This window comes from Nicotiana tabacum, chromosome 6, assembly GCF_000715075.1.
Source record: "Nicotiana tabacum cultivar K326 chromosome 6, ASM71507v2, whole genome shotgun sequence".
Classification (NCBI taxonomy): Eukaryota; Viridiplantae; Streptophyta; class Magnoliopsida; order Solanales; family Solanaceae; genus Nicotiana; species Nicotiana tabacum.
Genome location: NC_134085.1, coordinates 58422373 through 58448438, shown reverse-complemented (window position 1 = coordinate 58448438; position 26066 = coordinate 58422373). Strand labels below are relative to the sequence as shown.

The following is a 26066-nucleotide window of genomic DNA, read 5'->3' as shown; positions in this document are numbered from 1 at the left end:
CAATTTGTGGAATCCGAAATCCGAAATTTCAATCCGAAATATGCTAAATCCGATCCGATCCGATCCATGCATAGCCCTATATGTAAGGGTGTTCAAAGTCTATTTTTTAATCAATAACAAGTAATATTTTACTTTATACATAGTATAATTTCTCGACGAAGGGTGTTCAATTGACCACCCTCGAGTCATAGCTTCGCCCCAGGGCAGGCATGCATGCATAAAAGATCAAAGATAAAAGGAAGACCAATTGCGAAGAATGATGAAAATACTTTAGCGATCGGGTACTCTTTGTAGACTTGTAATTTTTGACCCTCTCCAAAATTAGTTTAGGTCTAATAGTACTATTTTTACTATTTTTTAACTTTTAACTTTATTTATCTTTAAATGAAAATTACAAAAAAATATTTTCTTTTATTTGGCTAATTGATATTTTATCTAGTTACTTTTAGTTTATCTGTCTTTCATGAAAGTCGAAAATACAAAAATAGTTTCACTTTATTTTCAGGAATATTAGTATTTTTGGTAGGAATATTATTTTAATTTTTGCGATGATTTTATTCTAATCCCATTTTTATTTTTAGGATTGATATTTGAAAAATACCAAAAATAGGTTTGTTTTAATGGTTAATTTTATTTTAATGGTTATTTTACTTAAGTAAGATTAATTAGTAAATAGATCGTATTTTAGGGGGATTTGCATCTATACCCGCTTTTTGGGTCGCGTTGTAACTTGTGCCCGTTTTGCAAAAAAATTGCAAGCGTACCCACTTTTTCGCGTAACTTCAGCATACAGGGCTGAAGTAGCAAAGACAATCACACAATAATTCCGCATTCTAGTAGACGGGTCTGAAATAGCAAAGGCAATACGCTGAAGTTTTTTTGTCCTGGATAAAGTGCTGAAGTTATTTAGTTCATTTGTAAAAACTTCAGAACTAAAATAAATGATGTTTTTTTGTCCTAGATTCATTAGTTTTGTCATAAAACTTTTTCAAAAATTTCAATAGAAGATGCTGAAGTTATTTAGTTCATTTGTAAAAACTTCAGCACTAAACAAGCTGAAGTTTTTTTGTCCTGAATAAGCTTTTTCAAAAACTTCAACAGAATATGGTGAAATTATTTAGTTCATTTGTAAAAACTTCAGCACTAAATAAGCTGAAGTTTTTTTTGTCCTGGATAAGCTTTTTCAAAAACTTCAGCAGAAGATGCTGAAGTTATTTAGTTCATTTGTAAAAACTTCAGCACTATATAAGCTGAAGTTTTTTGGTCCTGGATTCATTAGTTTTGTCATAAAGCTTTTTCAAAAATTTCAGCAGAAGATGCTGAAGTTATTTAGTTCATTTGTAAAAACTTCAGCACTATATAAGCTGAAGTTTTTGAAAAAGCTTTCTAACATACTAGATAAATAATCACCTTATTCTTTCATAGTGTATTACTACTATAAAATAATCAGATTGACAACAATATCTAAATCATAAATTTTGGAAACAATAAACGTGAAAAGAACAGAATTACGTGGAATATTCACAAATTATTGTCTACTAGCTTACGTAATTATTTATAATTTATTTTTAAATAATCTGATAAACATACTTATGACAATTATCCCATGAACTGAAGTTTCATAGCATCACTAACAGTAACAGAAGAAAGAATACGAAGAAGAAAACGAAGGAGGAGAAATGAGGCTGAAGTTGTTTAAAAAGTAAGTACAAATTAAAACTTTTTTAAAAAATCTTGTTCAATGATAAAGAATAAAATTTGGACTCAAACAACCTATTTTTTAGATTCAATTTTCGGACCCTTAGCCTATAGATCCAAGCCCAATATCCATAAGTACCTAACATTGTGGAGACCAGCCTAACACACACCGATTAAAAGAGAAGCAACAACCCACCCTTCTTCTTGAACCAGGGAAGAACAGACCCTCTCTGAAACCCTTCACCAGAACCAGCGAAACCCCCCTCACTCTAGGACTTAAGGATCAGTCGCACATACACAAGAAAATCGGCCATCCTCTGAACCTTTTTTTCTTTTCCTCGATCTCTGTTACTTGAGAGACAAAAACAGATGCGTTAGTGATATTCTCAATCTGCCGCAAGCCAAAAGCCCTAGTAGCAGCAGACTAATCGAGGAGGACACGCACAGAAACACATTGTAGACTTCTCTTACCAATCTCTGATTTTCACAAAAATAGCAAGTTTTTTCATCTCCTTTCATGCTCAAACCACCCAAAATCCCAAACATCTGCTTCATTTTAATTATTGTTTTGTGACAAGTATTGAAAGTCGTGTTTTGCTAACAACGATCATTGCTGCTATACAAATCTTAGCTTGGTCGTACTTTATAATATAATGGAAAAGGTCTAACGCCATTCAAGCGCGGCTGCCGTTTAAGGTGCGGAGTCGCATTTCAGTTGAGGTTCGCCGAGGTATTTTTCCGGGTTTTCGGTTCCGTGCTTCTTAGATCATTGAGTTTCGAAGCTGTGAATGGCAAGATCTTTGACATAAAGGTCCATCTCTATCTCATAATGCTTGTTTTTCCCAGTGAGTTTTGTTTAAATGAATGTCTGTTCACTATTAATTGCTTGCTTTGATTGAAATGAATTAGTTTGTCCCTGTTAAGTTAATTTCTTGAATTCAATTTCATATGCCTTGTTGAACCAAAATAGAATTAGTCCAATAATGATTTTGTGAAATTCAATGAACATAAAGGAGAAGAAAATGAAGGGACGATTGGACTATACATGGGAATCTGGTTAATTGGGCTTAAACGAATTCGAGCTTTGGTCGTAATCTACACATGTGAATTAGATTTAATATCAATTTTACTTTTATATCATTATTTTGTCATCGCTAGGAATATGCTTAGGCCGATGACACGTGGGTAGACAAACTTTTAGGCGCGTAAATGAATCATCGTGACTATGAGTACTGTTCCCGTAGCATAATCATGATACTTAATCCCAATTTGAGTGTGCGTTTCATGTGACTCGACCATAACTTCAAAGAATAATAAAATTAAACATGTTGTAGATCGTGGGTACGGTTCCCGTGACGCGATTTGCAATGTGTACCAAAACATCAAGTGTACGACAATCGCGCTTTGTTCCGGAAAATAATTCCATAAACACTAAAGTGGTTTGAAAGTTAAAAATGTACGTAGGTTTAAATTGTGTAATAAATCAGATAGTTAGGCCAATCATTGATAGTTGAGCGATCGCGGTAAAACCACGGAACCCGGGAATGCCTAACACCTTCTCTCGGATTAACAAAATTTCTTACTCGGATTTCTGTGTTTCGCGGACCGTAAAAATAGAGTCAACTTCCTCGATTTGGGATTTTAAACCGGTGACTTGGGACACCATAAATTATCCCAAGTGGCTACTTTGAATTTGAATATAAATAATCCCATTTCGATTATTGTCAATTAAATTGAAAAAACTCCCTTATCCCTTGCGGTATGGGTGTACAAAGGAAATTGACAAACCGCACCAACCCGATAATTCGAGTCAAACTGAGAAAAAAAATCCGACTATGGTTTGGTTTGATTTGGTTTGGTGTTGGAAAAAAAGTCCGACCATAATTGGTTTGGTTTGGTTTTAACTAAAGAAAGTCAAACCGAAACCAAACCAACCCGACATTACATATAAACTTTTTAGATATATTTAATATATAAATATACTTATTGTAATGTAATTTATAAATAGTTCTTTAAAATTTTCATAATTTTATCTTTTAAGGTATTATTTCAAGGTTGGACTTAGAACTTTTGAATGTTCCAATAAGTTTTATAGCCATTAATATTAGTAAATTAAATAATGCTAACAAAAGCCCAAACCAAAATCAAATCAATACTAATGCCAACAAAAGATATTCAATTCAATACTACGAACGAGAATGTATTGAATATCTGTTTTTATTTTATTTTGTAATAATTTAGATAATTAAAATGCATAATCTATTTTTATTTTTTCTTTAGTGTTTAATCATGTAATTAATACTCCCTTATTAGTCTACTTATTTTAGCATGCCTTAGTACCTTTAGATTATGTTTATTTTTATTATGACTTTTTAATTAGCAATTTATATTACATAATTTTATTGTCTTTATTGTTGAATATTTTAGGATAATGCCATGACGCATCTCATATTTTGTATTGTTTTCTTGGAAAATACTTTATATAGTTATATTTTACTAGGATTAAAGAAGTATTTTGAGCACAATTTATATGTTTTATTCTACGAAGATTTTACCGGGAAAAAAACCCGAAAAATCCGAATAACCCGAATTTTATTGGTTTGGTTTGGTCTTTAGATTTAATAACCCGACACAATTGGTTTGATTTGATAATTGTAAAATCCGAACCAACCCGACCTATATATACCCCTACCCTGCCGGAAAAAGGAGATGTGACACTCTTCAATGGAATGGAAGGCCCTTTGTGTTTCGTCTATGGGTTGTGTTATTATTGTAATTAACAAATGGCCGTTTTATGAGAAATAGCTATTGCCATGGAATTTTATGTTTCACATGTGAACTCCAGAGCTTTATAATGGAGTTTAACCTATGAAATTATTTGAAAATTCATTACAATGATAATTTTTCAATTACATGGCTGCAAAGTGGTTAGTCCAAGCTATTATTATTTGTGTTAATTGATATAAAAGAGAAAAAAATTATTCATGATGAAATCTTAATTGTTATACATCAAAGAGAAAAAAATTATTCGTGATGAAATCTTAATTGATATAAAAGAGAAAAAAATTATCTTTTATGTATAACAATACTGCCTAGATTTTGAACTATAGAATTTGGAGATCAAATTTATTGACAAGAAGTTAAACCAAACCAATAAGATTTCAGTGATTTTATTTTTTGAACTATAGGATTTGGGAGGTCAAAGTTATTACATTGTCAAGAAGCAAGTCAACAAGACTTCAATGGTTCTGTTTATAAACATTGAGCAATCAGCAATTCAGCATATAGTTGACACAATAATCGACTTTAAACTATTATTATTGGCCGGTCAACTCAAATTATAAATCGAAATACTATTTTATATTGTCTATCCAGATAATTGCTATACAAAAATAAAAGAGCACCGTGTTATAGCACTTTGGCACATATTGTAAACGGGTACTTCCGTTGAAGAACATTTTACCAATCAACTAGTCTTGATTGAGTACCTTACCCATGTTCAATAATTGATCCAATTTGGAAAACGAATTTCTGCAAAACTGAACAAAATAAATTGGAGGAAATGATAACAAAATAGTAACTCCCATACATTAACCATCAATCTTAATAAGTTTAAAATTCATTATTTGCAAAATTCAAGAGTTACAAAGTAAATTTAGTGATATAAACTTATGATAAGTGTCACATGTGACTCATTTACATTTTATTGGAGTTGATAATAAGACAATCATGCAAAGATATAAAATCTTGCTCCAACAAGTTGTGCATCCGACGTTCAGTTTTTCCTTTGCATAGACACTACGTCCTGAACTAATCGGGCTAAATTTGAGTCTGAGGATCCACCTTCAGCAACACTTGCTCTTGATAATTTTGCCCTCTCATTTGCCCTTTGCAAGAACTCACTTCTCCTTAATTCCATCAAATCCCTCACCATTTTCTCAATGATTACTCTATCACAAGTATCTTTCATGTCCAACCCCAATTTCCACACCTCCTCAAAATACCTGCTATTGATTTTCTGGTCAGCTAATTGAGGCCAACATATCATTGGGACTCCCTCAATTATGCTCTCCAAAGTCGAGTTCCAACCACTATGAGTCAAAAATCCCCCAATAGCAGGGTGTGCCAAGACCTCCTCTTGAGGAGCCCAGCGTACAATATGACCATTTTCAATCACACTCTCTTTCAATTCTACTTCTACTTGAGATTCTTTATCTTTGTCCAGGATAGAATCATGCCTAATGACCCATAAGAACCGCTGTCCACTATTCACAAGGCCGTGCCAGAACTCTGTCAGCATATCTGTCGTGACGGTTACAATACTTCCAAAGCTTACATAAATTACAGATTTAGCTGGTTGCTCGTCAAGCCACTTTAAGCAGCTCTTATCTTCTTCCCATATGCTGTTAGAATGGATGGATTACCTTATTGATTCTGATGCAGTTTTTTTCTTCAAGTGCGCATGGAGTGGTTCAATGCTGTAAAGATTTGGTATGTGATTTCGAATATGGTCCAATATAGGTCCTTCGAGTTCCTCAAACGTGTTCAGTATGAGCCCTTTGGTTCGAATAGTTTTTTGAGTTTCTGTGAGCACCATTTGGTATTTTATGTTGTTTTATTATGAGTCTATTGATAGTACTAATATAGTGTCTCTTGTTGCCTCTTTGAGCCGAGGGTCTCCTGGAAACAGCCTCTCTGCCCCTCGGGGTAGAGGTAAGGTCTGCGTACATATTACCCTCCCAGACCCCACTTGTGGGATTACACTGGGTTGTTGTTGTTGTTGTTGTTGTTGTTGTTGTGAGCACCATTTGGAGAACTGGTTCATGAAGGGTATCCGCACGACAAAAACTTGGTAGATCGCGTCTTCTGAGATGGCTCTCCACCCTTTACACTAGCAATTGGAACATCTAGGTCGTTTCCTACAATTTGAATCAAGTCCTCAAAACCAATACAAATTTGGGAATAAGATGACATATGGATATACACCATGAAATTATGTTAATCAACTATTTCAAGTACGTTTGCTCCTCGAGCTAATTTTACATGGATGTTTATGGCTTCTAATTAAACAAAGCTCTTAAATCAATTGAAAGCTAATGAGAGTGAAGGTGTATCGTAACACTAGCTAACTTGTTAATTATTTCTAGTTGTAACTAATTCTCAAGTTGTTAGTTATTAGTCTGCATAGTTGTTAGTCAGCGAGTTAGTGGGTTAGATAGGACAACTGTCAAGTAAATATATATATAAGTAGATAGTCTCAGACCTTCATTGTAAGCTTTCATTTTTACTGTTATTGGAAAGTAGAGCACTTTGCATAAATTCTCTCCCATACTCATTGATTTGATCTCTGTAATTTAGCTAGGGTTCGAATCCTAAATCACTTCATGGTAGCCACTATTGTGAAGCTTTTTCTACTTAATTGAAAGCCCCAAATCGGAGGTCGGTGGAGATATCAACATTGGCAGAGATAGACAATGAATTGCCGGAAAAGTTGAGCCACAACCATCCCTTATTTCTCAATTCGAATGACGATTCAGGAGCAATTATAATCTCACTCCAGCTACGAGGACAAACAAATTACTCATTGTGGAGCCAGGCGATGTGAATTGCAATCCTAGGTCGGAACAAGTTAGAGTTCATTGACGGCACATGCAAAAGGGAGAATTACAGACAGAACCTCAGAGATCTATGGGAACATTGTAATGCAATTGTATTATCATGGATAATGAATTGCGTCTCACCTAAATTGCTCAGTGGAATTGTATATTCTTCGAAGTGTAGTTTGGAGTTACCTAAAAGAGAGATTCGACAAAGTAGATTGTTCAAGGATTTTCGAGATACACAAACAAATTGCTACTATTAGTCAAGGTACGGGTTCCATCTATGACTATTTTTCGAAATTGCGAGTAATTTAGGCAGAGTTTGATAGCTTAACTCTGATTCCGAGGTACGACCGTGAAAAATCTCCTGACTTTGTTGTATTCATGGAGCGCTTGAAACTTCTACAATTCCTTATGGAGCTCAATGAGATATACGAACAAGATAGAAGTCAGATATTAATGATGGTGCCAGTTCCAACAGTGAACACGACATACTTTATGCTAATGGAAAGAGAGAGTCAAAGACACATGACTAATACTTCTAGAACTATAGAAAATATGGACACAACAACACTCATGACCACAGAAGGTGGGGGAGGAGGTACTTAGAGGTTCAAGAAAAAACTATAACATATTTTGTGATTACTTTATGATGAAAGGACACACTCAAAATGGATGTTACAATGGATATCCAACGAATTTCAAACCTGAAAGGAGATTTGGGGGAAACACTGCACATATTGTGATAACAGAAGACACAAACTCATAAGTAGGAGCAAATGATACATACATACATCCAGGAGTCACTAACATTTACACTAGAGCAATTCAATCAACTGCTGAAGCTGATCAACAAGGAAAATTTACCAAATAATTAAGTAAATGTGGAAAATAACAGCAGCTCATCATACCTTGCAAGTACATCAAACATGGCAGGTTGTGTTACTGCTCTCTTAGTAAATGATAACACTTATGAATGGATCATAGACACAGGGGCAACTAGCCATATGTGTTCCAATTTAAGGCTGTTAAATGATGCCAGAAGGATAGTTGAGAGTAGAAAAGTGCACTTAACTAATGGGAAAGTATCAGCTGTTCCATATATGGATAGTTGTGGAATTCTAAAAGGAGAAATCATCAAAGAGGTGTTATATGTGCCTAACTTTAAATACAATTTGTTGTCTGTGTCAAAACTTACAAAATGAACTGAATTATATGATGGATTTCTATCCTATTTTCTGTGTGTTCCAGGACCTCCCTAATGGGAGGGTGTTGGGGATTGGTAAAGAAGAAAAAAGACTCTATTTGTTGACCTCTCAGTTAGGTGGAATACAAAAATAACCTACAATAAAAGGATTTGCAGTTAATAAGGAAGAAGAATGCATAAGAATATGGAACAAGAGGATGAGACATGCATCAGTGGGAGCTATGAAATAAATTTTTTAATTTCCACGTGATGCTTGTAAAAGGGTTGTAGAAAACTGTGAATTTTTCCCTCTTGCTAGACAAACCGGGTTGCCTTTTAATCTTAGTGAGACGAATTCACCTACTATTTTTAATTTGTTGTATTTAGATGTATGAAGCCCTTATAAAGTTCAGACTTTTGATGGAAATAGATCTTTTTTGACAATTGTGGATGACTATTCTCGTATGACTTGGATTTATTTGCTCAAGTTGAAAAGTGATGTGATCATAATCATAAGAACGTTCTTACAAATGGTTCAAACTCAATTAAGTAAAATAGTGAAGGCAATAAGAACAGATAATGATACTGAATTTATCAATACATCTTGGCTGACTTGCTTCAATCACATGGAATAATACATCAAAAGACTTGTGTCAACACACCCCAGTAGAATGGTGTGGCAGAAAGAAGACATAGGTGCATTCTGGAAGTAGCTAGAGCAATCAGATTTCAAGGCTCTATTCCTGTGAGGTTTTGGGGGCATTCTATGTTAGGAGCTGTTCATATGATAAATAGGATGCCTTTTGTTGTAAAGCAAGGAAAAACTCCACATGAAGCTTTTCACAAGTGCAAACCTAGCATGGACCACATCAAGACTATGTGATGTCTTTGCTATGCCAAAAAGCTACTAGTAGGGGTTAAATTTGAGGCCAGGACAATTAGATCAATACATATGAGATACTCTTTAGTGACAAAGGGTCACATTCTTTATAACTTGGATGATCACACCTTTTTCATCTCGAGGGATGTGATATTCAAGGAAAATGTATTTCCATTCCAAAACCAAGCCTCACCAAAGTCTATATTTTCAAATGTGAAAAGGGTTCTAAACTTGATGATCTGGGAGAACATATCAACAAACAAAAGAGACTTTTGTAACGACCCGGTAGGTCATTTCATGAGTTACCACTCCATTTTCCCCATTTCTTCTCCTTATTGCCTTGTTCAGTTGTATTTTGTGTTATCGGGTTGGTTGGCTCGGGTTCAGAGATATTTTGGTAAGGTTTGAGACACTTAGTCTCTTTTGAGTAAGCTTAAGTTGGAAAAGTCAACCGGATGTTGACTTATGTGTTAAAGGACTCAGATGTGAGTTCCGATGGTTTGGATAGCTTTGGGAGGTGAATTGGGACTTAGGAGCGTGATCGGAATGTGTTTTGGAGGTCCGGAGTAGATTTAGGCTTGAATTGACGAAATTAAAATTTTGACATTTTTCGGTTGATAGGTGAGATTTTGATATATGGGTTGGAATGGAATTTCGGGAGTTGCAGTAGGTCCGTTGTGTCATTTGGGATGTGTGTACAAAATTTCAGGTCATTCGAACATGGTTTGATAGACTTTTTGATCGAAAGCAAAATTTGAAAGTTTTTGGAATTCTTAGGCTTGAATCCGATGTGATTTTGGTATTATGATGTTGTTTTGGGCATTCCGACAGTGGGAACAAGTTTGAATGAGGTTATAGGATATGTTGGCATGTTTGGTTGGGGTCCCGAGGGCCTCGACTGAGTTTCGGATGGTTGAACGGACCATTTCATGTTAAGGGAAATTGCAGAAATCTGATGTAGTGTTGCAGACAATTTGTGCTTCGCGTTCGCGAGTGGACCCTCGCATTTGCAAAGGGTTAGGATGGGAGGCTGGAGATTTGGCCTTCGCGTTCGCGAGGGAGGTCCTGCGTTCGCGAAGGGTCGGAATAGGAAACATCGCGTTTGTGAGATGTCTGACGCGTTCACGATGGTTTGAGATGCTGAGGCATCGCGTTCGCGATGGTGTGGTCACGTTTGCGTAAGAGAATTTGGTCTATGGTATTTTTGTGCTTCGCGAATGCGAGGTTTTGACCGCGTTCGTGAAGAAGGACTTCTGATCGCTGGGCAGAATGTTTAAAAGGCCATTTTCGCGAGTTTTGGCCTAAGTTCACCATTTTTGACTCGTTTTTGGAGTTTTTAAGGGAGATTGAAGAGGGAATCAAAGAGAACTTATTAGAGGTACGGATTTTGGACTTAATACTCGATCCTATTGTGATTTCTACCTAATTAAACATGAAATTTGGGGAATTTGAAGCCTAAATTAGGGAGTTAGGGCTTGGAAACTTGAGACTTTAATCTAGGGATTTGAGGTGCCATTTGTGGTCGGATTTTGGTATTCTTGGTATGTATGAACTCATGGGAGGATAAGGATTCCGTTGATGTGACTTTTACCGAATTTTGAGACGTGGGCCTGGGGTCGGGTTGGACCAATTTCGGGATTTTTGGTATAATTTTATTAATTTTGCATGGCTTCGTCCCTTTAGCATATTCTAATGTTATGATTCTGATTTTTGGTAGATTCGACGCGAGTTGAGGCCGAGGCGAGAGGCAAAAGCATCGTAGAGTAGTAATTCACCCGGTTTGAGGTAAGTAACTATTGTAAATCTGGAACTGAGGGTACAAAACCCCAGTATTTCGTATCGTTTTGATAAATGAGGTGACGCACATGCTAGGTGACGAGCGTGTGAGCATGCACCGGTAGGGATTGTGACTTGGTCCATCCCGTAGCGATTATTAAGCCGCGTACTTGATTTGAAATCTTATGATATCTCGTATTTTAGAAATTTATACTGTATTATGGGCTGTAAGCCATGTTTGGGGCCTTGTGCCGACCTGTTGAGACCCTTAGGAGCATTTTTACTATTTTTCCTCACTCTATTTGTTTAAAAGCATATCCTCAGTCATGTTTTACCTATTTATTGTTTAAAACTGGTTTTATCACTCTAATTCTTAAAATGTGAGAACTGTTCGGACTGAGTTCCCTGATTTTACTATTATGCCCGAGAGGCTATATTTATGAGTGATACCTTGCCTGAGGGGCCCATTTATGATATTTTTATTGATTTCACTCTTCTTTTAAAATAAACCTCTGTTGAAAAGTACTAAGTAAATGAATTCAAAGTATTTCAATTGAAACTGAAGCTTTATGAAGAAACTGGTTTTAAAAGTGTTGAGTTTCACTTGATATTCTGTCGTTTACTCTTCTATATGATTCTTTTTAACTGCTCGTCACTGCTTTCAAACCTTATTTACTTTAGTTACTTACTGAGTTGGCGTACTCACGTTACTCCCTGCACCTTGTGTGTAGATCCAGGTGCCCGAGCGGCAGAGTGAGGGTCCTCAACATTGTCAGAGTTTGCCGGAGACTGCAAGGTAGCTGCATGGCGTCCGCAGCCCTACTTTCTTCCTTCCTATCCTTGTTTTTCCCGCATTTTAGACTTGTTATGTATTAGACAATCGGATTTGTATATTTAGAGGCTCTAGACTCGTGTTACCAGATGTTTGGGCTGTGTTGGTCTAATGCTTACTGATATTCGCACATTTTAGTTGTTTTATATATTTCTTATGAGAATTTGAGATTTAATCTGTGTTAGAAAGATGGTTTTGTAAAAGAAATTTATTGTGGTTGATGGTTTGGGTTGGCTTTCCTAGTATTGTGATAGGGGCCATCATGACAGGGCATTTTGGGTCGTGACAAGTTGATATCAGAGCTTAGGTTATATAGGTCTCGCGAGTCATGAGCCGGTTTAGTAGAGTCTCGCGGATCGGTATGGAGACGTCTGTACTTATCCTCGGGAGGCTGCAAAACCTTTAGGAAAAACTTCATATTCTTGAAATTCTTGTCGTGCGAATCTGTTGATCCGAGTACTAAACTTTTATTATTCCATTCTCTCACAGATGGTGAGGACACGTGCTACCGGTCAGGATGGATGACCACTAGTACCACTAGCTGGGGCCACTTGAGGCCGAGGACGCGGTCGAAGGCCATGGCAGGGGTAGGGGTGTAGCCCGCGCAGTAGCTAGGGCAGCACCTGCAGATCCACCAGCCGCCCCAGTTCAGGATCAGGTCCCAGTTGTGGACGCTCCAGCAGCACCAGCTATGCCTATTGTGATTTCAGGCCTTCAGGAGACTTTAGCTCAGATTCTATCAGTGTGCACTTGTTTGGCTCAAGGGTCTCAATTACTACGGCTGCAGCTACCTCTCAAGCCTGGGGAGGCACCCAAACTCCCATTGCTCGCATACCTGAGCAGGTTGTGTAGGGACTTTAGACACCGGGGGCACCTCCAGCCCAGCCGGTTGCACCAGCTCAGGAGTATGTGGTACCAGTTATGCCTGACGACGAGCAGTGTTGATTGGAGAGGTTTGGTAGACTTCAGCCTCCGACTTTCAGCGGTACTAAGGGCGAGGATTCCCAGGGTTTCCTTGACAAGTGTTAGAGGTTCTTCGTATAGCGGGTATTCTAGAGACCAGTGGGGTAACATTTACTACCTTTCAGTTTTCTAGAGCTGCCTTTACTTGGTGGGAGGCTTATGAGAGGCGTAGGCATGTTGGTGCAGCGTCTCTTACCTGGCAGCACTTCTCTGTACTCTTTCTGGAGAAGTATGTGCCACAGTCTCACTTAGAGAAGCTGTGCATGCAGTTCGAGTAGTTGCGTCAGGGAGATATGAATGTGACACAATATGAGATGCAGTTTTCTGAGTTAGCTCGTCATGTGGTCTGGTTTGTTCCCACAGATCGAAAGAGGATCAGGAGGTTTGTTGATGGCCTCACATATCAGCTTCGGATTCTCATGACTAGGGAGAGGGTGTCAGGTGCTACTTTCGAGGAGGTTGTTGACATTTCCTGCGAGAATGAGTCGGTTCGTCTCCAGGAGCGAGAGGCGAGGGAGGCCAAGAGGCCTCGGGGATCTGGTAGCTTTAGTAGTGCTTCTTCGAAGGGTCAGTTTCAGCACGACAGAGGCCGTCCATTCAGGCAGGCTCAATCAGCTCGCCTAGGTTATCGTGGGGCATCATCGGGTCATGGTTCTCACAGTTCTCATTAGGGCCATTCATCACTCAGTGCCCTTCCAGCCCAGAGTTCGTCCCATGCTCCATCAGTTTAGGGTACCTCCATGCCAGGTCCTTCTACTGTCATTCTAGTGCCAGGGGTTCCTTTTAGTCCCCGTCTCCAGCGTCGGGGAGTTGTTATGAGTGTGAAGAGTTTGGGCATATGAGGAGGCAGTGTCTTCTTGAGGGTCCGTCTCAGCAGAGGGGTCAGCCCTTGACTTCAGCTCCAATTACTTCACCACCCGCTCAAGCAGCTAGAGGTGGGGATCAGTTAGCTAAGGGTAGCCCTAGAGAGGGAGGTCGATCAGGTGGTGGTCAGGCTCGTTTCTATGCCCTCCAAGGTAGACCAGATGTTGTTTCTTCAGATGTTGTGATTACAAGTATTGTCTCAGTCTGCCGTAGAGATGCCTCTGTGTTATTTGATCCCTGTTCCACCTTTTTTATGTGTCATCATACTTTGCTCGTTATTTGGATACGCTCCATGAGTCTTTTGTTTCACTTGTTTGTGTATCTACTCCGATGGGCGATACTGTTGTTGTAGACCGTGTGTATCAGTCTTGTATGGTGACTATTGGTGGTCTGGAGACCCGAGTGGATCTTTTGTTGTTATGTATGGTGAATTTTGATGTCATATTGGGCATGGATTGGCTATCTCCGTGTCGTGCTATATTGGACTGTCACGCTAAAATAGTGACGTTGGCTATGCCGGGTGTGCCACGGATTGAGTGGCGGGGTTCTACTAATTTTTTCCCCAGTAGGGTGATTTCATTTCTGAAGGCCCAGCGTATGGTTGGGAAGGGTTGTCTTTTATATTTATCCTTTGCGAGGGATGTCGGTGCAGAGACTTCAGTATTGATTCTGTTCCAGTTGTGAGGGATTTTCCGGATGTGTATCCTGCAGACCTATTGGGTTTGCCACCGGACAGGAATATTGATTTTGGTATTGATCTGGTGCCAGACACTCAACCCATCTCTATTCCACCGTATCATATGGCACCAACGGAGTTGAAGGAGCAACTTCAGGAACTCCTTTATAAGGGGTTCATTTGGCCTAGTGTGTCATCTTGTGGTGCGCCGGTTCTATTTGTGAAGAAGAAGGGTGGCACTATGAGGATGTGCATTGATTACAGGCAGTTGAACAAGGTTACAATTAAGAACAAGTATTCCCTGCCTCGCATTGATGATTTGTTTGACCAACTTTAGGGAGAGAAAGTGTTCTCCAAGATTGATCTATGTTCAAGTTATCACCAGTTGAAGATCAGGGATTCGAATATTCTTAAGACGACTTTCAGGACCCAATATGGTCATTATGAGTTCTTGGTGATATCTTTTGGGCTGACCAATGCCCCAGCAGCATTCATGCACTTGATGAACAACGTGTTCTGGCCATATCTCGACTCATTTGTCATAGTTTTCATTGATGATATTCTGGTGTATTCGCGTAGTCAGGAGGAGCACACGGAGCATTTGAGAGTTGTATTGCAGAGATTGAGGGAGGAGAAGCTTTATGCAAAGTTCTCCAAGTGTGAGTTCTGGCTCAGTTCAGCAGCATTCTTGGGGCACGTGGTGTCCAGTGAGAGTATTCAGGTTGATCCAAAGAAGATAGAGGCGGTCCAGAGTTGGCCCAGACCGTCCTCAGCGACAGAGATTCACAACTTTCTTGGTTTGGTGGGCTATTATCGCTGGTTTGTTCAGGGATTCTCATCTATCGCATCGCCCTTGACCAAGTTGACTCAGAGGGGTGTTTTATTCAGGTGGTCGGATGAGTGCGAGGAGAGCTTTCAGAAGCTCAAGACCGCCTTGACCACAACTCCAATGTTAGTGTTGCCATCAGCTTCAGGTTCATATACCGTGTAATGTGATGCTTCGAGAGTTGGTATTGGGTGTGTGTTGATGCAAGAGGGTAGAGTTATTGCTTATGCTTCTCTTCAGTTGAAGCCCCATGAAAAGAACTACCCTGTTCATGATTTGGAGTTGGCTGCCATTGTTCACGTGTTGAAGATTTGGAGGTATTATTTGTACGGTGTGTCTTGTGAGGTGTTTACTGATCATCACATCCTCCAACACTTGTTCAAACAGAAGGATCTCAATTTGAGGCAGGGGAGATGGTTGGAGTTGCTAAAGGATTATGATATTACTATTTTGTACCATTCGAGGAAGGCCAATGTGGTAGCCGATGCTTTGAGCCGGAAGGCGGTAAGTATGGGAAGTTTAGCTTATATTCTAGTCGGAGAGAGACCTCTTACAGTTGATGTTCAGGCCTTGGCCAATCGGTTTGTGAGGTTAGATATTTCGGAGCCCAGTCGGTTGTTGGCTTGTGTGATTTCTCGGTCTTCCTTATATAATCGCATCAGAGAGCGCCAATATGATGATCCTCATTTGCTTGTCCTTAAGGACAAAGTTTAGCACGATGATGCCAGAGATGTGACTATTGGTGATAATGGGGTGTTGAGGATGCATGGCCGGATATGTGTACCCAATGTGGATGGGCTTCGGGAGTTGATTCTAGAGGAGGCCCATAGCTCGCGGTATTCCATTCATCCGGGTTCCGCGAAGATGTATCAGGATCTGAGACAGCATTATTGGTGGAGGAGAATGAAGAAAGACATTGTGAGATTTGTGGCTCAGTGTCTCAATTGTCAGCAGGTGAAATATGAGCATCAGAGACTGGGTAGCTTGCTTCAGCGGATGGATATTCTAGAGTGGAAGTGGGAGCGGATCACCATGGACTTTGTAGTTGGGCTCCCACGGACTTTAAAGAGTTTCGATGCTATTTGGGTAATTGTGGATCGGCCGACCAAGTCCGCGCACTTCATTCCTGTGTGTACTACCTATTATTCAAAGCGGTTGACAAACATCTATATCCGGGAGATTGTTCGTTTGGATGGTGTCCCAGTTTCCATCATTTCAGATAGGGGCACACAATTTACGTCGCAGTTTTGGAGGTCTGTGCAGCGAGAGTTGGGTACTCAGGTGGAGTTGAGCACAACTTTTCACCCTTAGATGGACGGGTAGTCCGAGCATACTATTCAGATATTGGAGGACATGTTGCGCGCTTGTGTCATTGATTTCAGAGGGTCATGTGATCAATTTCTACCACTCGCAGAGTTTGCTTATAACAATAGCTACGAATCGAGTATTCAGATGGCTCCATATGAGGCTTTGTATGGGAGGCGGTGTAGATCTCTAGTTGGTTGGTTTGAGCCGGGTGAGGCTAGGCTATTGGGTACAGACTTGGTGTAGGATGCTTTAGACAAGGTAAAGGTGATTCAGGAGAGGCTTCGCACAGCGCAGTCGAGACAAAAGAGTTATGCTGATAAGAAGGTTCGGGATGTGTCCTACATGGTTGGTGAGAAGGTTCTATTGGAGGTTTCACCCATGAAGGGTGTTATGAGGTTTGGGAAGAAGGGTAAAATGAGTCCTCAGTTCATTGGGCCTTTTGAGGTGCTTCGGAAGATTGGGGAGGTGGCTTATGAGCTCGCTTTGCCACCCAGCTTGTCGAGTGTGCATCCGGTATTTCATGTTTCTATGCTCCGGAAGTATATTGGAGATCCGTCTCACATTTTGGATTTCAGCGCAGTTCTGTTGGATAATGATATGACTTATGATGTGGAGCCACTGGCTATTTTGGAGCGTCAGGTTTGAAAGTTGAGGTCAAAGGATATAGCTTCAGTGAAAGTGCAGTGGAGAGGTTGGCCCATGAATGAGGCTACCTGGGAGATCGATTAGGAGATGCGGAACAAATATCCTCACATATTTTAGGCTTCAGGTATGTTTCTTGACTCGTTCGAGGATGAACCTTTGTTTAAAAGGGGGAGGATGTAACGACCCGACCGATCGTTTCATAAGTTACCGCTCCGCTTTCCCAATTTCTGCTCCTTATTGCAGTGTTCAGCTGTATTTTGTGTTATCGGGTTGGTTGGCTCGGGTCCGGAGAGGTTTTGGTAAGGTTTGAGACACTTAGTCTCTTTTGAATAAGCTTAAGTTGGAAAAGTCAACTGGATGTTGACTTATGTGTTAAAGGGCTCAGATGTGAGTTCTGATGTTTGGATAGCTTCGGAAGGTGAATTGGGACTTAGGAGCGTGATCAGAATGTGTTTTGGAGGTCCGGAGTAGATTTAGGCTTGAATTGACGAAATTGAAATTTTGGCGTTTTTCGGTTGATAGGTGAAATTTTGATATAGGGGTCAGAATGGAATTCCGGGAGTTGCAGTAGATCCGTTGTGTCATTTGGGATGTATGTGCCAAATTTCAGGTCATTCGGACGTGGTTTGATAAACTTTTTGATCGAAAGCGGAATTTGGAAGTTTTTGGAATTCTTAGGCTTGAATTCGATGTGATTTTGGTGCTTTGATGCTGTTTTGGGCGTTCCGAAGGTTGGAATAAGTTTGAATGAGGTTATGGGATATGTGGCATGTTTGATTGGGGTCCCGAGGGCCTCAGGTGAGTTTCGGATGGTTGAACAGACCATTTCAAGTTAAAGGAAATTGCAGAAATCTGCTGTAGTGTTGCATACAATTTGTGCTTCGCGTTCTCGAGTAGACCTCGCATTCGCGAAGGGTCAAGAAGGGAGGCCGGAGATTTGGCCTTCGCATTCGCGAGGGAGATCCTGCGTTCGCGAAGGGTCGGAATATGAAGCATCGCGTTCGCGAGATGTCTGACGCGTTCGCGATGGTTGGAGATGCTGAGGCATCGCATTCGCGATGGTGTGGTCGCGTTCGCGTAAGAGAATTTGGTCAATGGTATTTTTGTGCTTCGCAAATGCGAGGCTTTGACCGTGTTCGCAAAGAAGGACTTCTGATCGCTGGGCAAAATGTTTAAAAGGCCATTTTCGCGAGTTGTGGCCTAAGTTCACCATTTTTGACTCAGTTTTGGAGCTTTTTGAGGGAGATGAAGAGGGAATCAAAGAGAACTTATTGGAGGTAAGAATTTTGGATTTAATATTCGATCCTATTGTGATTTCTACTTAATTAAACATGAAATTTAGGGAATTTGAAGCCTAAATTGGGGAGTTAGGGCTTAGAAAATTGAGACTTCAATCTAGGGATTTGAGGGGCCATTTGTGGTCGGATTTTGGTATTCTTGGTATGTATGAACTCGTGGGAGGATAAGGATTCTATTGATGTGACTTTTATCGAATTTCAAGATGTGGGCCCGGTGGTTGGGTTGGACCAATTTTGGGATTTTTGGTATAATTTGATTAATGTCGCATGGGCTTCGTCCCTTTGGCATATTATAATGTTATGATTCTAATTTTGGGTAGATTCAGCGCGAGTTAAGGCCGAGGCAAGATGCAAAGGCGTCACGGAGTAGTTATTCACCCGGTTTGAGGTAAGTAACCATTGTAAATCTAGAACTGAGGGTACAAAACCCTGATATTTCGTATCGTTTTGATAAATGAGGTGACGCACATGCTAGGTGACGAGCGTGTGGGCGTGCACCGGTAGGGATTGTGACTTGGTCCGTCTCGTAGCGACTATTAAGTTGCGTACTTGATTTGAAATCTTATGATATCCCGTATTTTAGAAATTTATACTGTATTATGGCTGTATGCCATGTTTGGGGCCTTGTGCCGACCTGTTGAGACCCTTAGGGGAATTTTTACTATTTTTCCTCACTCTATTTGTTTGAAAGCATATCCTCAGTCATGTTTTACCTGTTTATTGTTTAAAACTGGTTTTATCACTCTACTTCTTAAAACGTGAGAACTGTACGGACTGAGTTCCCTGATTTCTACTGTTATGCCCGAGTGGCTGTGAGGTTAATGACTGAGAGAGGTTGAGGACCTAATGGTGAGGATTATAAATATTATGGATCGGGCTGCACGCCGCAGCTATATATACATTGGATCGGGCTGCGCACCGCATCGATATGACGCTTGGGCTGTAGGAGCCCCAACGATATATATATTGGATCAGGCTGCACGCCGCAACAGTTATTATGATTATTACTATTATGAGGTGTATTTGAGCCTGAGTGCTGAGTGTGAGTACTGAGTGACGAGAGCTGAGTCACGAGTGACTGAGAGGCTTTCCCAAGAGGCTATATTTATGAGTGATACCTTGCCCGAGGGGCCCATGTATGATATTTTTGTTGATTTCACTCATCTTTTAAAATAAGCCTCTGTTGAAAACTGCTAAGTAAATGAATTCAAAGTATTTCAATTGAAACTGAAGCTTTATGAAGAAACTGGTTTTAAAAGTGTTGAGTTTGACTTGATATTCTGTCGTTTACTCTTCTATATGATTTTTTTAAACTTCTTGTCACCGTTTTCATACCTTATTTACTTTAGTTACTTACTGAGTTGGCATACTCACGTTACTCCCTGCACCTTGTGTGCAGATCTAGGCGCCCGAGCGGCAGAGTAAGGGTCCTCAGCATTGTCAGAGTTTGCCGGAGACTACAAGGTAGCTGCATGGCATCCCCAGCCCTGCTTTCTTCCTTCCTATCCTTGTTTTTCCCGCGTTTTAGACTTGTTATGTATTAGACAGCCGGATTTGTATATTTAGAGGCCCTAAACTAGTGACACCAGATGTTTGGGCTATGTTGGTCTAATGCTTTACTGATTTCCACACATTTTAGTTGTTTTATACATTTCTTATGAGAATTTGAGATTTAATCCGTGTTAGAAAGATGGTTTTGTAAAAGAAATTTATTGTGGTTGATGGTTTGGATTGACTTGCCTAGTATTGTGATAGGCGCCATCACGACCGGACATTTTGGATTGTGATAAATTTAAACTTGATGACCTAGGAGGAGATCATATACCGTAGAACCAAATGCTACTCATCTTTATGAATATGATGAGCCCACTCATCTAGAATGGGTGTTATTCGAACTTTAGTCGAAATATTAACCCGTCGTTGTTCGATCGAGGTGGAACTCTTCTTTTTGGTGAAGGCCCTTGGCCTTTAAGGGTGTTATTTCGAACTTTCGTCAAAATAGTAACCCGTCGTTGTTCGATCGAGGTCGAAATCTTCGTTTTGGCGAAAGCCCTTGGCCTTTAAGGGTGTTATTTCGAACTTTCGTCGAAATATTAACCCGTCGTTACTCGATCGAGGTCGAACTCTTCTTTTTGGCGCAAGCCCTTGGCCTTTAAGGGTGTTATTTCGATCTTTCGTAGAAATATTTACCCGTCGTTGTTCGATCGAGGTCGAACTCTTCTTTTTGGCGAAGGCCCTTGGCCTTTAAGGGTGTTATTTCGAACTTTTGTTGAAGTATTAAGTCGTCGTTGTTCGATCGAGGTCGAACTCTTTTTTTTGGCGAAGGCCCTTGGTCGTTAAGGGTGTTATTTCGAACTTTCGTCGAAATATTAACCCATCGTTGTTCGATCGAGGTCCAACTCTTCTTTTTGGCGAAGGCCCTTGGCCTTTAAGGGTGTTATTTCGAACTTTCGTTGAAATATTAACCTGTCGTTGTTCGATCGAGATCGAACTCTTCTTTTTCGCGAAGGCTCTTGGCCTTTAAGGGTGTTATTTTGAATTTTAGTCAAAATATTAACCCGTCGTTGTTTGATAAATGTCGAACTCTTCTTTTTTGCGAAAGCACTTGGCCTTTGAGGGCGTTATTTCATACTTTCGTTGAAATATTAATCCGTCGTTGTTCGATCAAGGTCAAACACTTCTTTTTTGCGAAGGCCCTTGACCTTTAAGGGTGTTATTTCAAACTTTTGTCGAAATATTAACCCGTCATTGCTCGATCAAGGTCAAACTTTTCTTTTTGGCGCAGGCCCTTGGCCTTTAAGGGTGTTATTTCGAACTTTCGTTGAAATATTTATCCGTCGTTGTTCAATCGAGGTTGAACTCTTCTTTTTGGCGAAGGACCTTGGCCTTTAAGGGTGTTATTTTCAACTTTCATCGAAGTATTAACCCGTCGTTGTTCGATCGAGGTCAAACTCTTCTTTTTGGCGAATGCCCCTGGCCTTTAAGGGTGTTATTTCGAACTTTTGTCGAAATATTAACCCGTCGTTGTTCGATCGAGGTCCAACTCTTCTTTTTGGCGAAGGCCCTTGACCTTTAAGAGTGTTATTTCGAACTTCACTTTTTGTCTAAGGCCCTTGGCCTTTAATAGTGTTATTTAGAACATTCGTTGAAATATTAACCCGTCATAGTTCGATTGAGGTCGAAATTTTCTTTTTGGCAATGGCCCTTGGCCTTTAAGGGTGTTATTTCGAACTTTTGTTGAAATATTAACCCGTCGTCATTCGATCGAGGTCGAACTCTTCTTTTTGGTGAAGGCCTTTGGCCTTTAACGGTGTTTTTTCTATCGTCCGTCGAAATATTAACCCGTCATTGTTCGATCAAGGTCGAAATATTCTTGTTGGCGAAGGTCCTTGGCCTTTATGGGTGTTATTTCGAACTTTCGTCGAAATATTAACCCGTCGTTACTCGATCGTGGTAAAACTCTTCTTTTTGGTGAAGGCCCTTGGCCTTTAAGGGTGTTATTTCGAACTTTCATCGATATATTAACCCGTCGTTGTTCGATCGAGGTCGAACTCTTCTTTTTGGAGAAGTCCCATGGCCTTTAAGGGTGTTATTTCGAACTTTCGTCGAAATATTAAATCGTCGTTGTTCGATCGAGGTCCGACTCTTCTTTTTAGCAAAGGCCCTTGGCATTTAAGGGTGTTATTTCGATATTTCGTCGAAATATTAATCCGTCATTGTTCGATCGAGGTCAAACTTTACTTTTTGGCGAAGGCCCTTGGCCTTTGAGGGTGTTATTTAGAACTTTCGTCGAAATATTAACCCCTCGTTGTTCGATCGAGGTAGAACTCTTCTCTTTGGCAATGGCCCTTGGCCTTTAAGGGTGTTATTTCGAACATTTGCCGAAATATTAACCCGTCGTTGTTCGATCGAGGTCGAACTCTTCTTTTTTGCGAAGGTCTTTGGCCTTTAACGGTGTTATTTCGGTCTTTCATCGAAATATTAACATGTCGTTGTTCGATCGAGGGCGAACTTTACTTTTTGGCGAAAGCCCTTGGCCTTTAAGGGTGTTATTTCGAACTTTCATCGAAATATTAACCCGTCATTGTTCGATCGAGATCGAACTCTTCTTTTTCACGAAGGCCCTTGTCCTTTAAGGGTGTTATTTCGAACTTTTATTGAAATATTAACCCGTCATTGTTCGATCGATGTGAAACTTTTCTTTTTGGCGAAGGCCGTTGGCCTTTGTGGGTGTTATTTTGAACTTTCGTCAAAATATTAACCCGTCGTTGTTCGATCGAGGTCGAACTCTTCTCTTTGGCGAAGGCCCTTGGCCTTTAAGGGTGTTATTTCAAATTTTCATCAAAACATTAACCCTGTCGTTATTCGTTCGAGGTCGAACTGTTCTTTTTGGCTAAGGTCCTAGGCCTTTAATGGTGTTATTTCGAACTTTAATCAAAATATTTACCCGTCGTTGTTCGATCGAGGTCAAACTCTTCTTTTTGGCAAAGGCCCTTGGCCTTTATTGGTGTTATTTCGAACTTTCGTCTAAATATTAACCCGTCGTTGTTCGATCGAGGTCGAACACTTCTTTTTGGCAAAGGCCCTTGGCCTTTATGGGTGTTATTTTGAACTTTCGTCGAAATATTAACCCGTCGTTATTCGATCGAGGTGGAACTCTTCTATTTGGTGAAGGCCCTTGGCCTTTAAGGGTGTTATTTTGAACTTTCATCGAAATATTAACCCGTTGTTGTTCGATCGAGCTCGAATTTTCTTTTTGGCGAAGCCCCTTGGCCTTTAAGGGTGTTATTTCGAACTTTTGTCGAAATAGTAACCCGTTGTTGTTCGATGGAGGTCGAAATCTTCTTTTTGGCGAAGGTCCTTGGCCTTTAAGGGTGTTATTTTGAACTTTCGTCGAAATATTAACCCGTCGTTGTTCGATCGAGGTCGAACATTTCTTTTTGGCAATGGCCATTGGCCTTTAAGGGTGTTATTTCGAACTTTCATCAAAACAATAATCTTTCGTTATTCGTTCGAGCTTGAACTGTTCTTTTTGGCGAAGGCCCTAGGCCTTTAAGGGTGTTATTTCGAACTTTAATCAAAATATTTACCCGTCGTTGTTCGATCGAGGTCAAACTCTTCTTTTTGGCAAAGGCCCTTGGCCTTTATGGGTGTTATTTTGAACTTTCGTCTAAATATTAACCCATCGTTGTTCGATCGAGGTCGAACACTTCTTTTTGGCAAAGGCCCTTGGCCTTTATGGGTGTTATTTCGAACTTTCGTCGAAATATTAACCCGTCGTTATTTGATCGAGGTGGAACTCTTCTATTTGGTGAAGGCCCTTGGCCTTTAAGGGTGTTATTTTGAACTTTCATCGAAATATTAACCCGTTGTTGTTCGATCGAGGTCGGATTTTCTTTTTGGCGAAGGCCCTTGGCCTTTAAGGGTGTTATTTCGAACTTTTATCGAAATAGTAACCCGTCGTTGTTCGATCGAGGTCGAAATCTTCTTTTTTTCGAAGGCCCTTGGCCTTTAAGGGTGTTATTTCGAACTTTCGTCGAAATATTAACCCGTCGTTGTTCGATCGAGGTCGATCTTTTCTTTTCTGCAATGGCCCTTGGCCTTTAAGGGTGTTATTTCAAACTTTCGTCGAAATATTAACCCGTCATTGTTTGATCGAGGTCAAACTTTACTTTTTGGCGAAGGCCCTTGGCCTTTGAGGGTGTTATTTAGAACTTTCGTCGAAATATTAACCCCTCGTTGTTCGATCGAGGTAGAACTCTTCTCTTTGGCAATGGCCCTTGGCCTTTAAGGGTGTTATTTCGAACATTTGCCGAAATATTAACCCGTCGTTGTTCGATCGAGGTCGAACTCTTCTTTTTTGCGAAGGTCCTTGGCCTTTAACGGTGTTATTTCGGTCTTTCATCGAAATATTAACATGTCGTTGTTCGATCGAGGGCGAACTTTACTTTTTGGCGAAAGCCCTTGGCCTTTAAGGGTGTTATTTCGAACTTTCATCGAAATATTAACCCGTCATTGTTCGATCGAGATCGAACTCTTCTTTTTCACGAAGGCCCTTGTCCTTTAAGGGTGTTATTTCGAACTTTTATTGAAATATTAACCCGTCATTGTTCGATCGATGTGAAACTTTTCTTTTTGGCGAAGGCCGTTGGCCTTTGTGGGTGTTATTTTGAACTTTCGTCAAAATATTAACCCGTCGTTGTTCGATCGAGGTCGAACTCTTCTCTTTGGCGAAGGCCCTTGGCCTTTAAGGGTGTTATTTCGAATTTTCATCAAAACATTAACCCTGTCGTTATTCGTTCGAGGTCGAACTGTTCTTTTTGGCTAAGGTCCTAGGCCTTTAATGGTGTTATTTCGAACTTTAATCAAAATATTTACCCGTCGTTGTTCGATCGAGGTCAAACTCTTCTTTTTGGCAAAGGCCCTTGGCCTTTATTGGTGTTATTTTGAACTTTCGTCTAAATATTAACCCGTCGTTGTTCGATCGAGGTCGAACACTTCTTTTTGGCAAAGGCCCTTGGCCTTAATGGGTGTTATTTTGAACTTTCGTCGAAATATTAACCCGTCGTTATTCGATCGAGGTGGAACTCTTCTATTTGGTGAAGGCCCTTGGCCTTTAAGGGTGTTATTTTGAACTTTCATCGAAATATTAACCCGTTGTTGTTCGATCGAGCTCGAATTTTCTTTTTGGCGAAGCCCCTTGGCCTTTAAGGGTGTTATTTCGAACTTTTGTCGAAATAGTAACCCGTTGTTGTTCGATGGAGGTCGAAATCTTCTTTTTGGCGAAGGTCCTTGGCCTTTAAGGGTGTTATTTTGAACTTTCGTCGAAATATTAACCCGTCGTTGTTCGATCGAGGTCGAACTTTTCTTTTTGGCAATGGCCATTGGCCTTTAAGGGTGTTATTTCGAACTTTCATCAAAACAATAATATGTCGTTATTCGTTCGAGCTTGAACTATTCTTTTTGGCGAAGGCCCTAGGCCTTTAAGGGTGTTATTTCGAACTTTAATCAAAATATTTACCCGTCGTTGTTCGATCGAGGTCAAACTCTTCTTTTTGGCAAAGGCCCTTGGCCTTTATGGGTGTTATTTTGAACTTTCGTCTAAATATTAACCCATCGTTGTTCGATCGAGGTCGAACACTTCTTTTTGGCAAAGGCCCTTGGCCTTTATGGGTGTTATTTTGAACTTTCGTCGAAATATTAACCCGTCGTTATTCGATCGAGGTGGAACTCTTCTATTTGGTGAAGGCCCTTGGCCTTTAAGGGTGTTATTTTGAACTTTCATCGAAATATTAACCCGTTGTTGTTCGATCGAGGTCGGATTTTCTTTTTGGCGAAGGCCCTTGGCCTTTAAGGGTGTTATTTCGAACTTTTGTCGAAATAGTAACCCGTCGTTGTTCGATCGAGGTCGAAATCTTCTTTTTTTCGAAGGCCCTTGGCCTTTAAGGGTGTTATTTCGAACTTTCGTCGAAATATTAACCCGTCATTGTTCGATCGAGGTCGAACTTTTCTTT

The 26066-nt window shown here is 40.2% G+C and overlaps 1 long non-coding RNA gene and 1 pseudogene across 1 annotated transcript; one reads left to right on the top strand and one right to left on the bottom strand.

Annotated features, from left to right (window-relative positions):
• The first annotated feature begins 1843 nt into the window (after positions 1-1843).
• Positions 1844-12128, top strand: LOC142181466 (uncharacterized). The gene is made up of 3 exons (XR_012710113.1): positions 1844-2509; positions 11082-11149; positions 11872-12128. It is a non-coding gene; the product is annotated as an uncharacterized LOC142181466 (long non-coding RNA).
• On the bottom strand, positions 5360-8111 carry LOC107828879 (7-deoxyloganetic acid glucosyltransferase-like; annotated as a pseudogene).
• Positions 12129-26066: the final 13938 nt, after the last annotated feature.